Source organism: Rhinichthys klamathensis, unplaced genomic scaffold, assembly GCF_029890125.1.
Source record: "Rhinichthys klamathensis goyatoka isolate OS25496 unplaced genomic scaffold, OSU_Roscu_1.1 h1tg000298l_1, whole genome shotgun sequence".
Classification (NCBI taxonomy): Eukaryota; Metazoa; Chordata; class Actinopteri; order Cypriniformes; family Leuciscidae; genus Rhinichthys; species Rhinichthys klamathensis.
The window spans coordinates 136,203-154,566 of record NW_026606817.1 but is presented as its reverse complement, the minus strand read 5'-3'; the positions used below and the strand labels follow the sequence as shown (position 1 = coordinate 154,566).

General features: G+C 45.9%; 1 protein-coding gene across 1 annotated transcript in view; it reads right to left on the bottom strand.

The window, feature by feature from the left end:
- The window catches only part of LOC130103812 (nuclear valosin-containing protein-like), a 48,845-nt gene that overhangs the window by 28,503 nt on the left and 1,978 nt on the right, over nucleotides 1-18,364 (bottom strand). The gene's annotated exons all lie outside the window — the stretch shown is intronic.

Sequence of the window (18,364 nt, the reverse complement as noted above, 5' to 3'; positions counted from 1 at the left end):
AGACTCAGGCACATCTCAGACTCAAACACATCTCAGACTCAAACACATCTCAGACTCAAACACATCTCAGACTCAGGCACATCTCAGACTCAAACACATCTCAGACTCAGACACATCTCAGACTCAAACACATCTCAGACTCAGACACATCTCAGACTCAGACACATCTCAGACTCAGACACATCTCAGACTCAAACACATCTCAGACTCAGACACATCTCAGACTCAGACACATCTCAGACTCAGGCACATCTCAGACTCAGGCACATCTCAGACTCAGACACATCTCAGACTCAAACACATCTCAGACTCAGGCACATCTCAGACTCAAACACATCTCAGACTCAAGCACATCTCAGACTCAAACACATCTCAGACTCAAACACATCTCAGACTCAAACACATCTCAGACTCGAGCACATCTCAGACTCAAACACATCTCAGACTCAGACACATCTCAGACTCAGACACATCTCAGACTCAGACACATCTCAGACTCAGACACATCTCAGACTCAGACACATCTCAGACTCAGACACATCTCAGACTCAGACACATCTCAGACTCAAGCACATCTCAGACTCAGGCACATCTCAGACTCAGACACATCTCAGACTCAGACACATCTCAGACTCAGACACATCTCAGACTCAGACACATCTCAGACTCAGGCACATCTCAGACTCAGGCACATCTCAGACTCAGACACATCTCAGACTCAAACACATCTCAGACTCAAACACATCTCAGACTCAGGCACATCTCAGACTCAGGCACATCTCAGACTCAAGCACATCTCAGACTCAAACACATCTCAGACTCAAACACATCTCAGACTCAAACACATCTCAGACTCAAACACATCTCAGACTCAAACACATCTCAGACTCAAACACATCTCAGACTCAAACACATCTCAGACTCAAACACATCTCAGACTCAAGCACATCTCAGACTCAAACACATCTCAGACTCAAACACATCTCAGACTCAAACACATCTCAGACTCAGGCACATCTCAGACTCAGACACATCTCAGACTCAAACACATCTCAGACTCAGACACATCTCAGACTCAGACACATCTCAGACTCAGACACATCTCAGACTCAAACACATCTCAGACTCAAACACATCTCAGACACATCTCAGACTCAGACACATCTCAGACTCAGGCACATCTCAGACTCAGGCACATCTCAGACTCAGACACATCTCAGACTCAAACACATCTCAGACTCAGGCACATCTCAGACTCAAGCACATCTCAGACTCAAACACATCTCAGACTCAAACACATCTCAGACTCAAACACATCTCAGACTCAAACACATCTCAGACTCAAGCACATCTCAGACTCAAACACATCTCAGACTCAAACACATCTCAGACTCAGACACATCTCAGACTCAGGCACATCTCAGACTCAAACACATCTCAGACTCAGACACATCTCAGACTCAGACACATCTCAGACTCAGGCACATCTCAGACTCAGGCACATCTCAGACTCAAACACATCTCAGACTCAAACACATCTCAGACTCAGACACATCTCAGACTCAGACACATCTCAGACTCAGACACATCTCAGACTCAGACACATCTCAGACTCAGACACATCTCAGACTCAGACACATCTCAGACTCAGACACATCTCAGACTCGAACACATCTCAGACTCGAACACATCTCAGACTCGAACACATCTCAGACTCGAACACATCTCAGACTCGAACACATCTCAGACTCGAACACATCTCAGACTCGAACACATCTCAGACTCGAACACATCTCAGACTCGAACACATCTCAGACTCGAACACATCTCAGACTCGAACACATCTCAGACTCGAACACATCTCAGACTCGAACACATCTCAGACTCGAACACATCTCAGACTCGAACACATCTCAGACTCGAACACATCTCAGACTCGAACACATCTCAGACTCGAACACATCTCAGACTCGAACACATCTCAGACTCGAACACATCTCAGACTCGAACACATCTCAGACTCGAACACATCTCAGACTCGAACACATCTCAGACTCGAACACATCTCAGACTCGAACACATCTCAGACTCGAACACATCTCAGACTCGAACACATCTCAGACTCGAACACATCTCAGACTCGAACACATCTCAGACTCGAACACATCTCAGACTCGAACACATCTCAGACTCGAACACATCTCAGACTCGAACACATCTCAGACTCGAACACATCTCAGACTCAGACACATCTCAGACTCAGACACATCTCAGACTCAGACACATCTCAGACTCAGACACATCTCAGACTCAGACACATCTCAGACTCAGACACATCTCAGACTCGAACACATCTCAGACTCGAACACATCTCAGACTCAAACACATCTCAGACTCAAACACATCTCAGACTCAAACACATCTCAGACTCAAACACATCTCAGACTCAAACACATCTCAGACTCAAACACATCTCAGACTCAAACACAGACTCAAACACATCTCAGACTCAAACACATCTCAGACTCAGACACATCTCAGACTCAAGCACATCTCAGACTCAAGCACATCTCAGACTCAAGCACATCTCAGACTCAAACACATCTCAGACTCAAACACATCTCAGACTCAAACACATCTCAGACTCAAGCACATCTCAGACTCAAGCACATCTCAGACTCAAACACATCTCAGACTCAAACACATCTCAGACTCAAACACATCTCAGACTCAAACACATCTCAGACTCAAACACATCTCAGACTCAGACACATCTCAGACTCAAACACATCTCAGACTCAAACACATCTCAGACTCAAACACATCTCAGACTCAAACACATCTCAGACTCAAACACATCTCAGACTCAGACACATCTCAGACTCGAACACATCTCAGACTCGAACACATCTCAGACTCAGGCACATCTCAGACTCAGACACATCTCAGACTCGAACACATCTCAGACTCAAACACATCTCAGACTCAGACACATCTCAGACTCGAACACATCTCAGACTCAGGCACATCTCAGACTCAGACACATCTCAGACTCAAGCACATCTCAGACTCAAGCACATCTCAGACTCAAACACATCTCAGACTCAAACACATCTCAGACTCAGACACATCTCAGACTCAAGCACATCTCAGACTCAAACACATCTCAGACTCAAACACATCTCAGACTCAAACACATCTCAGACTCAAACACATCTCAGACTCAAACACATCTCAGACTCAAACACATCTCAGACTCAGACACATCTCAGACTCAAGCACATCTCAGACTCAAGCACATCTCAGACTCAGACACATCTCAGACTCAGACACATCTCAGACTCAAACACATCTCAGACTCAAACACATCTCAGACTCAAGCACATCTCAGACTCAAGCACATCTCAGACTCAAGCACATCTCAGACTCAGACACATCTCAGACTCGAGCACATCTCAGACTCAGACACATCTCAGACTCAAGCACATCTCAGACTCAGGCACATCTCAGACTCAGACACATCTCAGACTCAGACACATCTCAGACTCAAGCACATCTCAGACTCAGGCACATCTCAGACTCAAACACATCTCAGACTCAAACACATCTCAGACTCAGACTCAGGCACATCTCAGACTCAAACACAGACTCAAACACATCTCAGACTCAAACACATCTCAGACTCAAACACATCTCAGACTCAGACACATCTCAGACTCAAGCACATCTCAGACTCAAACACATCTCAGACTCGAACACATCTCAGACTCGAACACATCTCAGACTCGAACACATCTCAGACTCAAGCACATCTCAGACTCAAACACATCTCAGACTCAAACACATCTCAGACTCAAACACATCTCAGACTCAGACACATCTCAGACTCAGACACATCTCAGACTCAGACACATCTCAGACTCAGACACATCTCAGACTCAGACACATCTCAGACTCAGACACATCTCAGACTCAGACACATCTCAGACTCAGACACATCTCAGACTCAAGCACATCTCAGACTCAAGCACATCTCAGACTCAGACACATCTCAGACTCAGACACATCTCAGACTCAAGCACATCTCAGACTCAGGCACATCTCAGACTCAAACACATCTCAGACTCAAACACATCTCAGACTCAAACACATCTCAGACTCAAACACATCTCAGACTCAGACTCAGGCACATCTCAGACTCAAACACATCTCAGACTCAAACACATCTCAGACTCAAACACATCTCAGACTCAAACACATCTCAGACTCAGGCACATCTCAGACTCAGACACATCTCAGACTCAAACACATCTCAGACTCGAACACATCTCAGACTCGAACACATCTCAGACTCGAACACATCTCAGACTCAGACACATCTCAGACTCAGACACATCTCAGACTCAAACACATCTCAGACTCAAACACATCTCAGACTCAAACACATCTCAGACTCAAACACATCTCAGACTCAGACACATCTCAGACTCAGACACATCTCAGACTCAGGCACATCTCAGACTCAAACACATCTCAGACTCAGACACATCTCAGACTCAGGCACATCTCAGACTCAGACACATCTCAGACTCAGACACATCTCAGACTCAGGCACATCTCAGACTCAGGCACATCTCAGACTCAGACACATCTCAGACTCAGACACATCTCAGACTCAGGCACATCTCAGACTCAAGCACATCTCAGACTCAGGCACATCTCAGACTCAGGCACATCTCAGACTCAAACACATCTCAGACTCAGACACATCTCAGACTCGAGCACATCTCAGACTCAGACACATCTCAGACTCAAGCACATCTCAGACTCAGGCACATCTCAGACTCAGACACATCTCAGACTCAGACACATCTCAGACTCAAGCACATCTCAGACTCAGGCACATCTCAGACTCAAACACATCTCAGACTCAAACACATCTCAGACTCAGACTCAGGCACATCTCAGACTCAAACACAGACTCAAACACATCTCAGACTCAAACACATCTCAGACTCAGACACATCTCAGACTCAAACACATCTCAGACTCAAACACATCTCAGACTCAAACACATCTCAGACTCAAACACATCTCAGACTCAGGCACATCTCAGACTCAGACACATCTCAGACTCAGACACATCTCAGACTCAGGCACATCTCAGACTCAAACACATCTCAGACTCAGACACATCTCAGACTCAGGCACATCTCAGACTCAGACACATCTCAGACTCAGACACATCTCAGACTCAGGCACATCTCAGACTCAGGCACATCTCAGACTCAGACACATCTCAGACTCAGACACATCTCAGACTCAGGCACATCTCAGACTCAAACACATCTCAGACTCAAACACATCTCAGACTCAGGCACATCTCAGACTCAGACACATCTCAGACTCAGACACATCTCAGACTCAAACACATCTCAGACTCAGACACATCTCAGACTCAGACACATCTCAGACTCAGACACATCTCAGACTCAAACACATCTCAGACTCAGACACATCTCAGACTCAGACACATCTCAGACTCAGGCACATCTCAGACTCAGGCACATCTCAGACTCAGACACATCTCAGACTCAGACACATCTCAGACTCAGGCACATCTCAGACTCAAACACATCTCAGACTCAAACACATCTCAGACTCAGGCACATCTCAGACTCAGACACATCTCAGACTCAGACACATCTCAGACTCAAACACATCTCAGACTCAGACACATCTCAGACTCAGACACATCTCAGACTCAGACACATCTCAGACTCAAACACATCTCAGACTCAGACACATCTCAGACTCAGACACATCTCAGACTCAGACACATCTCAGACTCAGGCACATCTCAGACTCAGGCACATCTCAGACTCAGACACATCTCAGACTCAAACACATCTCAGACTCAGGCACATCTCAGACTCAAACACATCTCAGACTCAAGCACATCTCAGACTCAAACACATCTCAGACTCAAACACATCTCAGACTCGAGCACATCTCAGACTCAAACACATCTCAGACTCAGACACATCTCAGACTCAAACACATCTCAGACTCAGACACATCTCAGACTCAGACACATCTCAGACTCAGACACATCTCAGACTCAGACACATCTCAGACTCAGACACATCTCAGACTCAGACACATCTCAGACTCAGGCACATCTCAGACTCAGGCACATCTCAGACTCAGACACATCTCAGACTCAAACACATCTCAGACTCAGGCACATCTCAGACTCAAACACATCTCAGACTCAAGCACATCTCAGACTCAAACACATCTCAGACTCAAACACATCTCAGACTCGAGCACATCTCAGACTCAAACACATCTCAGACTCAGACACATCTCAGACTCAAACACATCTCAGACTCAGACACATCTCAGACTCAGACACATCTCAGACTCAGACACATCTCAGACTCAGACACATCTCAGACTCAGACACATCTCAGACTCAGACACATCTCAGACTCAAACACATCTCAGACTCAAGCACATCTCAGACTCAGGCACATCTCAGACTCAGACACATCTCAGACTCAGACACATCTCAGACTCAGACACATCTCAGACTCAGGCACATCTCAGACTCAGGCACATCTCAGACTCAGACACATCTCAGACTCAAACACATCTCAGACTCAAACACATCTCAGACTCAGGCACATCTCAGACTCAAACACATCTCAGACTCAAGCACATCTCAGACTCAAACACATCTCAGACTCAAACACATCTCAGACTCAAACACATCTCAGACTCAAACACATCTCAGACTCAAACACATCTCAGACTCAAACACATCTCAGACTCAAACACATCTCAGACTCAAGCACATCTCAGACTCAAACACATCTCAGACTCAAACACATCTCAGACTCAAACACATCTCAGACTCAGGCACATCTCAGACTCAGACACATCTCAGACTCAAACACATCTCAGACTCAGACACATCTCAGACTCAGACACATCTCAGACTCAAACACATCTCAGACTCAAACACATCTCAGACTCAAACACATCTCAGACACATCTCAGACTCAGACACATCTCAGACTCAGGCACATCTCAGACTCAGGCACATCTCAGACTCAGACACATCTCAGACTCAAACACATCTCAGACTCAGGCACATCTCAGACTCAAGCACATCTCAGACTCAAACACATCTCAGACTCAAACACATCTCAGACTCAAACACATCTCAGACTCGAGCACATCTCAGACTCAAACACATCTCAGACTCAGACACATCTCAGACTCAAACACATCTCAGACTCAGACACATCTCAGACTCAGACACATCTCAGACTCAGACACATCTCAGACTCAAACACATCTCAGACTCAGGCACATCTCAGACTCAGGCACATCTCAGACTCAGGCACATCTCAGACTCAAACACATCTCAGACTCAGGCACATCTCAGACTCAAACACATCTCAGACTCAAACACATCTCAGACTCAAACACATCTCAGACTCAAACACTTCTCAGACTCAAACACATCTCAGACTCAAACACATCTCAGACTCAAACACATCTCAGACTCAAACACATCTCAGACTCAGGCACATCTCAGACTCAAACACATCTCAGACTCAAACACATCTCAGACTCAAGCACATCTCAGACTCAAGCACATCTCAGACTCAAACACATCTCAGACTCAAACACATCTCAGACTCAAACACATCTCAGACTCAAACACATCTCAGACTCAAACACATCTCAGACTCAGGCACATCTAAGACTCGAGCACATCTCAGACTCAAACACATCTCAGACTCAAGCACATCTCAGACTCAAACACATCTCAGACTCAAACACATCTCAGACTCAAACACATCTCAGACTCAGACACATCTCAGACTCAAACACATCTCAGACTCAGACACATCTCAGACTCAGACACATCTCAGACTCAAACACATCTCAGACTCAAACACATCTCAGACTCAAGCACATCTCAGACTCAAACACATCTCAGACTCAAGCACATCTCAGACTCAGGCACATCTCAGACTCAAACACATCTCAGACTCAAACACATCTCAGACTCAAACACATCTCAGACTCAAACACATCTCAGACTCAGACTCAGGCACATCTCAGACTCAAACACATCTCAGACTCAAACACATCTCAGACTCAAACACATCTCAGACTCAAACACATCTCAGACTCAGGCACATCTCAGACTCAGACACATCTCAGACTCAAACACATCTCAGACTCGAACACATCTCAGACTCGAACACATCTCAGACTCGAACACATCTCAGACTCAAACACATCTCAGACTCAAACACATCTCAGACTCAGACACATCTCAGACTCAGACACATCTCAGACTCAAACACATCTCAGACTCAAACACATCTCAGACTCAGGCACATCTCAGACTCAGACACATCTCAGACTCAAACACATCTCAGACTCAAACACATCTCAGACTCAGGCACATCTCAGACTCAGGCACATCTCAGACTCAAACACATCTCAGACTCAGACACATCTCAGACTCAGGCACATCTCAGACTCAAGCACATCTCAGACTCAGGCACATCTCAGACTCAGGCACATCTCAGACTCAAACACATCTCAGACTCAAACACATCTCAGACTCAAACACATCTCAGACTCAGGCACATCTCAGACTCAAACACATCTCAGACTCAGACACATCTCAGACTCAAACACATCTCAGACTCAGACACATCTCAGACTCAGACACATCTCAGACTCAGACACATCTCAGACTCAAACACATCTCAGACTCAGACACATCTCAGACTCAGACACATCTCAGACTCAGGCACATCTCAGACTCAGGCACATCTCAGACTCAGACACATCTCAGACTCAAACACATCTCAGACTCATGCACATCTCAGACTCAAACACATCTCAGACTCAAGCACATCTCAGACTCAAACACATCTCAGACTCAAACACATCTCAGACTCAAACACATCTCAGACTCGAGCACATCTCAGACTCAAACACATCTCAGACTCAGACACATCTCAGACTCAAACACATCTCAGACTCAGACACATCTCAGACTCAGGCACATCTCAGACTCAAACACATCTCAGACTCAAGCACATCTTAGACTCAAACACATCTCAGACTCAAACACATCTCAGACTCAAACACATCTCAGACTCAAACACATCTCAGACTCAAACACATCTCAGACTCAAACACATCTCAGACTCAAACACATCTCAGACTCAAGCACATCTCAGACTCAAACACATCTCAGACTCAAACACATCTCAGACTCAAACACATCTCAGACTCAGGCACATCTCAGACTCAGACACATCTCAGACTCAAACACATCTCAGACTCAGACACATCTCAGACTCAGACACATCTCAGACTCAAACACATCTCAGACTCAAACACATCTCAGACTCAAACACATCTCAGACACATCTCAGACTCAGACACATCTCAGACTCAGGCACATCTCAGACTCAGGCACATCTCAGACTCAGACACATCTCAGACTCAAACACATCTCAGACTCAGGCACATCTCAGACTCAAGCACATCTCAGACTCAAACACATCTCAGACTCAAACACATCTCAGACTCAAACACATCTCAGACTCGAGCACATCTCAGACTCAAACACATCTCAGACTCAGACACATCTCAGACTCAAACACATCTCAGACTCAGACACATCTCAGACTCAGACACATCTCAGACTCAGACACATCTCAGACTCAAACACATCTCAGACTCAGGCACATCTCAGACTCAGACACATCTCAGACTCAGACACATCTCAGACTCAGGCACATCTCAGACTCAGACACATCTCAGACTCAAACACATCTCAGACTCAAGCACATCTCAGACTCAAACACATCTCAGACTCAAACACATCTCAGACTCAAGCACATCTCAGACTCAAACACATCTCAGACTCAAACACATCTCAGACTCAAACACATCTCAGACTCAAGCACATCTCAGACTCAAACACATCTCAGACTCAAACACATCTCAGACTCAAGCACATCTCAGACTCAAACACATCTCAGACTCAAACACATCTCAGACTCAAACACATCTCAGACTCAGGCACATCTCAGACTCAGGCACATCTCAGACTCAGGCACATCTCAGACTCAAACACATCTCAGACTCAGGCACATCTCAGACTCAAACACATCTCAGACTCAAACACATCTCAGACTCAAACACATCTCAGACTCAAACACTTCTCAGACTCAAACACATCTCAGACTCAAACACATCTCAGACTCAAACACATCTCAGACTCAAACACATCTCAGACTCAGGCACATCTCAGACTCAAACACATCTCAGACTCAAACACATCTCAGACTCAAGCACATCTCAGACTCAAGCACATCTCAGACTCAAACACATCTCAGACTCAAACACATCTCAGACTCAAACACATCTCAGACTCAAACACATCTCAGACTCAAACACATCTCAGACTCAGGCACATCTAAGACTCGAGCACATCTCAGACTCAAACACATCTCAGACTCAAGCACATCTCAGACTCAAACACATCTCAGACTCAAACACATCTCAGACTCAAACACATCTCAGACTCAGACACATCTCAGACTCAGACACATCTCAGACTCAGACACATCTCAGACTCAGACACATCTCAGACTCAGACACATCTCAGACTCAGACACATCTCAGACTCAGACACATCTCAGACTCAGACACATCTCAGACTCAAGCACATCTCAGACTCAGACACATCTCAGACTCAGACACATCTCAGACTCAAGCACATCTCAGACTCAGGCACATCTCAGACTCAAACACATCTCAGACTCAAACACATCTCAGACTCAAACACATCTCAGACTCAAACACATCTCAGACTCAGACTCAGGCACATCTCAGACTCAAACACATCTCAGACTCAAACACATCTCAGACTCAAACACATCTCAGACTCAAACACATCTCAGACTCAGGCACATCTCAGACTCAAACACATCTCAGACTCGAACACATCTCAGACTCGAACACATCTCAGACTCGAACACATCTCAGACTCAAACACATCTCAGACTCAAACACATCTCAGACTCAGACACATCTCAGACTCAGACACATCTCAGACTCAGACACATCTCAGACTCAAACACATCTCAGACTCAAACACATCTCAGACTCAGGCACATCTCAGACTCAGGCACATCTCAGACTCAAACACATCTCAGACTCAGACACATCTCAGACTCAGGCACATCTCAGACTCAAGCACATCTCAGACTCAGGCACATCTCAGACTCAGGCACATCTCAGACTCAAACACATCTCAGACTCAAACACATCTCAGACTCAAACACATCTCAGACTCAAACACATCTCAGACTCAGGCACATCTCAGACTCAAACACATCTCAGACTCAGACACATCTCAGACTCAAACACATCTCAGACTCAGACACATCTCAGACTCAGACACATCTCAGACTCAGACACATCTCAGACTCAAACACATCTCAGACTCAGACACATCTCAGACTCAGACACATCTCAGACTCAGGCACATCTCAGACTCAGGCACATCTCAGACTCAGACACATCTCAGACTCAAACACATCTCAGACTCATGCACATCTCAGACTCAAACACATCTCAGACTCAAGCACATCTCAGACTCAAACACATCTCAGACTCAAACACATCTCAGACTCAAACACATCTCAGACTCGAGCACATCTCAGACTCAAACACATCTCAGACTCAGACACATCTCAGACTCAAACACATCTCAGACTCAGACACATCTCAGACTCAGACACATCTCAGACTCAGACACATCTCAGACTCAGACACATCTCAGACTCAGACACATCTCAGACTCAAACACATCTCAGACTCAAACACATCTCAGACTCAGGCACATCTCAGACTCAGGCACATCTCAGACTCAGACACATCTCAGACTCAGACACATCTCAGACTCAGACACATCTCAGACTCAGGCACATCTCAGACTCAGGCACATCTCAGACTCAGACACATCTCAGACTCAAACACATCTCAGACTCAAACACATCTCAGACTCAGGCACATCTCAGACTCAAACACATCTCAGACTCAAGCACATCTCAGACTCAAACACATCTCAGACTCAAACACATCTCAGACTCAAACACATCTCAGACTCAAACACATCTCAGACTCAAACACATCTCAGACTCAAACACATCTCAGACTCAAACACATCTCAGACTCAAACACATCTCAGACTCAAACACATCTCAGACTCAAGCACATCTCAGACTCAAACACATCTCAGACTCAAACACATCTCAGACTCAAACACATCTCAGACTCAGGCACATCTCAGACTCAGACACATCTCAGACTCAAACACATCTCAGACTCAGACACATCTCAGACTCAGACACATCTCAGACTCAGACACATCTCAGACTCAAACACATCTCAGACTCAAACACATCTCAGACACATCTCAGACTCAGACACATCTCAGACTCAGGCACATCTCAGACTCAGGCACATCTCAGACTCAGACACATCTCAGACTCAAACACATCTCAGACTCAGGCACATCTCAGACTCAAGCACATCTCAGACTCAAACACATCTCAGACTCAAACACATCTCAGACTCAAACACATCTCAGACTCGAGCACATCTCAGACTCAAACACATCTCAGACTCAGACACATCTCAGACTCAAACACATCTCAGACTCAGACACATCTCAGACTCAGACACATCTCAGACTCAAACACATCTCAGACTCAGGCACATCTCAGACTCAAGCACATCTCAGACTCAAACACATCTCAGACTCAAACACATCTCAGACTCAAGCACATCTCAGACTCAAACACATCTCAGACTCAAACACATCTCAGACTCAAACACATCTCAGACTCAGGCACATCTCAGACTCAGGCACATCTCAGACTCAGGCACATCTCAGACTCAAACACATCTCAGACTCAGGCACATCTCAGACTCAAACACATCTCAGACTCAAACACATCTCAGACTCAAACACATCTCAGACTCAAACACATCTCAGACTCAAACACATCTCAGACTCAAACACATCTCAGACTCAAACACATCTCAGACTCAGGCACATCTCAGACTCAAACACATCTCAGACTCAAACACATCTCAGACTCAAGCACATCTCAGACTCAAGCACATCTCAGACTCAAACACATCTCAGACTCAAACACATCTCAGACTCAAACACATCTCAGACTCAAACACATCTCAGACTCAAACACATCTCAGACTCAGGCACATCTAAGACTCGAGCACATCTCAGACTCAAACACATCTCAGACTCAAGCACATCTCAGACTCAAACACATCTCAGACTCAAACACATCTCAGACTCAAACACATCTCAGACTCGAGCACATCTCAGACTCAGACACATCTCAGACTCAAGCACATCTCAGACTCAAGCACATCTCAGACTCAGACACATCTCAGACTCAAGCACATCTCAGACTCGAGCACATCTCAGACTCAGACACATCTCAGACTCAAGCACATCTCAGACTCAAGCACATCTCAGACTCAGACACATCTCAGACTCAAGCACATCTCAGACTCAAGCACATCTCAGACTCAAGCACATCTCAGACTCAGGCACATCTCAGACTCAGGCACATCTCAGACTCAGGCACATCTCAGACTCAGGCACATCTCAGACTCAAACACATCTCAGACTCAAACACATCTCAGACTCAAACACATCTCAGACTCAGGCACATCTCAGACTCAAACACATCTCAGACTCAAACACATCTCAGACTCAAACACATCTCAGACTCAAGCACATCTCAGACTCAAACACATCTCAGACTCAAGCACATCTCAGACTCAGACACATCTCAGACTCAAGCACATCTCAGACTCAAGCACATCTCAGACTCAGGCACATCTCAGACTCAGGCACATCTCAGACTCAGGCACATCTCAGACTCAAACACATCTCAGACTCAAACACATCTCAGACTCAAACACATCTCAGACTCAGGCACATCTCAGACTCAAACACATCTCAGACTCAAACACATCTCAGACTCAAGCACATCTCAGACTCAAACACATCTCAGACTCAAACACATCTCAGACTCAGACACATCTCAGACTCAAGCACATCTCAGACTCAAACACATCTCAGACTCAAACACATCTCAGACTCAATCACATCTCAGACTCAAACACATCTCAGACTCAAACACATCTCAGACTCAAACACATCTCAGACTCAGACACATCTCAGACTCAAACACATCTCAGACTCAAACACATCTCAGACTCAAGCACATCTCAGACTCAAACACATATCAGACTCAAACACATCTCAGACTCAAACACATCTCAGACTCGAGCACATCTCAGACTCAAACACATCTCAGACTCAGACACATCTCAGACTCAAACACATCTCAGACTCAGACACATCTCAGACTCAGACACATCTCAGACTCAGACACATCTCAGACTCAAACACATCTCAGACTCAGACACATCTCAGACTCAAACACATCTCAGACTCAAGCACATCTCAGACTCAGGCACATCTCAGACTCAGACACATCTCAGACTCAGACACATCTCAGACTCAGGCACATCTCAGACTCAGGCACATCTCAGACTCAGACACATCTCAGACTCAAACACATCTCAGACTCAAACACATCTCAGACTCAGGCACATCTCAGACTCAAACACATCTCAGACTCAAACACATCTCAGACTCAAACACATCTCAGACTCAAACACATCTCAGACTCAAACACATCTCAGACTCAGGCACATCTCAGACTCAAACACATCTCAGACTCAAACACATCTCAGACTCAAGCACATCTCAGACTCAAACACATCTCAGACTCAAACACATCTCAGACTCAAACACATCTCAGACTCAAACACATCTCAGACTCAAACACATCTCAGACTCAGACACATCTCAGACTCGAGCACATCTCAGACTCAGGCACATCTCAGACTCGAGCACATCTCAGACTCAAACACATCTCAGACTCAAACACATCTCAGACTCAAGCACATCTCAGACTCAAGCACATCTCAGACTCAAGCACATCTCAGACTCAAACACATCTCAGACTCAAACACATCTCAGACTAGAGCACATCTCAGACTAGAGCACATCTCAGACTAGAGCACATCTCAGACTCAGACACATCTCAGACTCAAGCACATCTCAGACTCAAGCACATCTCAGACTCAGACACATCTCAGACTCAAGCACATCTCAGACTCAGACACATCTCAGACTCGAGCACATCTCAGACTCGAGCACATCTCAGACTCGAGCACATCTCAGACTCAGACACATCTCAGACTCGAGCACATCTCAGACTCAAGCACATCTCAGACTCAAGCACATCTCAGACTCAGGCACATCTCAGACTCAGGCACATCTCAGACTCAGGCACATCTCAGACTCAAACACATCTCAGACTCAGGCACATCTCAGACTCAGGCACATCTCAGACTCAGGCACATCTCAGACTCAGGCACATCTCAGACTCAGGCACATCTCAGACTCAGGCACATCTCAGACTCAGGCACATCTCAGACTCAGGCACATCTCAGACTCAGGCACATCTCAGACTCAGGCACATCTCAGACTCAGGCACATCTCAGACTCAGGCACATCTCAGACTCAGGCACATCTCAGACTCAGGCACATCTCAGACTCAAACACATCTCAGACTCAAACACATCTCAGACTCAAGCACATCTCAGACTCAAACACATCTCAGACTCAAACACATCTCAGACTCAAACACATCTCAGACTCAAACACATCTCAGACTCGAACACATCTCAGACTCAAGCACATCTCAGACTCAGACACATCTCAGACTCAAGCACATCTCAGACTCAAGCACATCTCAGACTCAAGCACATCTCAGACTCAAACACATCTCAGACTCAGGCACATCTCAGACTCAAGCACATCTCAGACTCAAGCACATCTCAGACTCAAACACATCTCAGACTCAAGCACATCTCAGACTCAGGCACATCTCAGACTCAAGCACATCTCAGACTCAAGCACATCTCAGACTCAAACACATCTCAGACTCAAACACATCTCAGACTCAAGCACATCTCAGACTCAGGCACATCTCAGACTCAAACACATCTCAGACTCAAGCACATCTCAGACTCAAGCACATCTCAGACTCAAGCACATCTCAGACTCAAGCACATCTCAGACTCAAACACATCTCAGACTCAAACACATCTCAGACTAGAGCACATCTCAGACTAGAGCACATCTCAGACTCAGACACATCTCAGACTCAAGCACATCTCAGACTCAAGCACATCTCAGACTCAGACACATCTCAGACTCAAGCACATCTCAGACTCAGACACATCTCAGACTCGAGCACATCTCAGACTCGAGCACATCTCAGACTCGAGCACATCTCAGACTCAGACACATCTCAGACTCGAGCACATCTCAGACTCAAGCACATCTCAGACTCAAGCACATCTCAGACTCAGGCACATCTCAGACTCAGGCACATCTCAGACTCAGGCACATCTCAGACTCAAACACATCTCAGACTCAGGCACATCTCAGACTCAGGCACATCTCAGACTCAGGCACATCTCAGACTCAGGCACATCTCAGACTCAGGCACATCTCAGACTCAGGCACATCTCAGACTCAGGCACATCTCAGACTCAGGCACATCTCAGACTCAGGCACATCTCAGACTCAGGCACATCTCAGACTCAGGCACATCTCAGACTCAGGCACATCTCAGACTCAGGCACATCTCAGACTCAGGCACATCTCAGACTCAGGCACATCTCAGACTCAGGCACATCTCAGACTCAGGCACATCTCAGACTCAGGCACATCTCAGACTCAGGCACATCTCAGACTCAAACACATCTCAGACTCAAACACATCTCAGACTCAAGCACATCTCAGACTCAAACACATCTCAGACTCAAACACATCTCAGACTCAAACACATCTCAGACTCAAACACATCTCAGACTCGAACACATCTCAGACTCAAGCACATCTCAGACTCAGACACATCTCAGACTCAAGCACATCTCAGACTCAAGCACATCTCAGACTCAAGCACATCTCAGACTCAAGCACATCTCAGACTCAAACACATCTCAGACTCAGGCACATCTCAGACTCAAGCACATCTCAGACTCAAGCACATCTCAGACTCAAACACATCTCAGACTCAAGCACATCTCAGACTCAGGCACATCTCAGACTCAAGCACATCTCAGACTCAAGCACATCTCAGACTCAAACACATCTCAGACTCAAACACATCTCAGACTCAAGCACATCTCAGACTCAGGCACATCTCAGACTCAAACACATCTCAGACTCAAGCACATCTCAGACTCAAGCACATCTCAGACTCAAGCACATCTCAGACTCAAGCACATCTCAGACTCAAGCACATCTCAGATTCAGGCACATCTCAGACTCAGGCACATCTCAGACTCAGACACATCTCAGACTCAGACACATCTCAGACTCAAACACATCTCAGACTCAAGCACATCTCAGACTCAAGCACATCTCAGACTCAAACACATCTCAGACTCAAACACATCTCAGACTCAAACACATCTCAGACTCAAACACATCTCAGACTCAAGCACATCTCAGACTCAAACACATCTCAGACTCAAGCACATCTCAGACTCAAACACATCTCAGACTCAAACACATCTCAGACTCAAACACATCTCAGACTCAAACACATCTCAGACTCAAACACATCTCAGACTCAGACACATCTCAGACTCAGACACATCTCAGACTCAGACACATCTCAGACTCAGGCACATCTCAGACTCAAACACATCTCAGACTCAAACACATCTCAGACTCAAACACATCTCAGACTCAAGCACATCTCAGACTCGAGCACATCTCAGACTCAAACACATCTCAGACTCAGACACATCTCAGACTCAAACACATCTCAGACTCGAGCACATCTCAGACTCGAGCACATCTCAGACTCGAGCACATCTCAGACTCAAACACATCTCAGACTCAAACACATCTCAGACTCAGACACATCTCAGACTCAGACACATCTCAGACTCAAACACATCTCAGACTCAAACACATCTCAGACTCAAGCACATCTCAGACTCGAGCACATCTCAGACTCAAACACATCTCAGACTCAAACACATCTCAGACTCAGGCACATCTCAGACTCAGGCACATCTCAGACTCAAACACATCTCAGACTCGAGCACA